The sequence below is a fragment of the Tachyglossus aculeatus genome, chromosome 8 (genome assembly GCF_015852505.1).
Source record: "Tachyglossus aculeatus isolate mTacAcu1 chromosome 8, mTacAcu1.pri, whole genome shotgun sequence".
NCBI classification, from domain to species: domain Eukaryota; kingdom Metazoa; phylum Chordata; class Mammalia; order Monotremata; family Tachyglossidae; genus Tachyglossus; species Tachyglossus aculeatus.
In genome coordinates, this window is record NC_052073.1 from 27,438,262 (window position 1) to 27,439,001 (window position 740).

A 740-nucleotide genomic window follows, 5' to 3' on the forward strand; every position below is an offset into this window, starting at 1 on the left:
TCATTCATTCATTCAATTGTATTTATTGAGTGCTTACTGTGTGCAGAGCACTGTACTAAGTGCTGTCACTTTTCTTCTCTGGGCCTCAGTTACCTCATCTGTAAAATGGGGATTAAGACTGTGAGCCCCACATGGCACAACCTGATTGCCTTGTAATAATAATAATGGCATTTGTTAAGTGCTTACTATATGCAAAGCACTGTTCTAAGCAATGGGGTAGATACAAGGTAATCAGGTTGTCCCACGTGGGGCTCACAGTCAATCCCCATTTTACAGATGAGGTAACTGAGGCACAGAGAAGGGAAGTGATTTGCCCAAAGTCACACAGACAAATTAGGTGTCTGCATGCTTAATTCCTACCTGCATATTCTCCCCCAGTGTTTAGTGCAGCGCTCTGTACCCAACAAGTGCTTAGTACTGCTACCATCGATTCCCCAAGGACTCTTGCGAGAGTTAATAAATGTTGAGCTCCAACAGAAGGGTCCGAAGGTGGATTTATTCCCCGTTCAAAGTCATGGTCAGGAACTATAGCTTCTGATTCTCCAGAGTTTGGTCCAGAGCAGCCTATGAGATAAATGTTAATACTCTTCTAAAGTACCTAGACCCTCTCAGAGTCACACTTGGAGAATTTCCAGTATTCTACCAGTCTAGACAACGGGAGGGAGAGTTAAGCAGAAGCATGTCCATTCCATTCCTAACTTGGGCAGTGGTTAGTGAGTGGAAGGCAACATGCTACAAGT

General features: G+C 44.1%; 1 non-coding gene across 1 annotated transcript; it reads left to right on the plus strand.

Moving 5' to 3' along the window:
• The first annotated feature begins 602 nt into the window (after nt 1–602).
• On the plus strand, nt 603–740 carry LOC119931910. Its single transcript, XR_005452212.1, has one exon. It is a non-coding gene; the product is annotated as a small nucleolar RNA SNORA7 (small nucleolar RNA).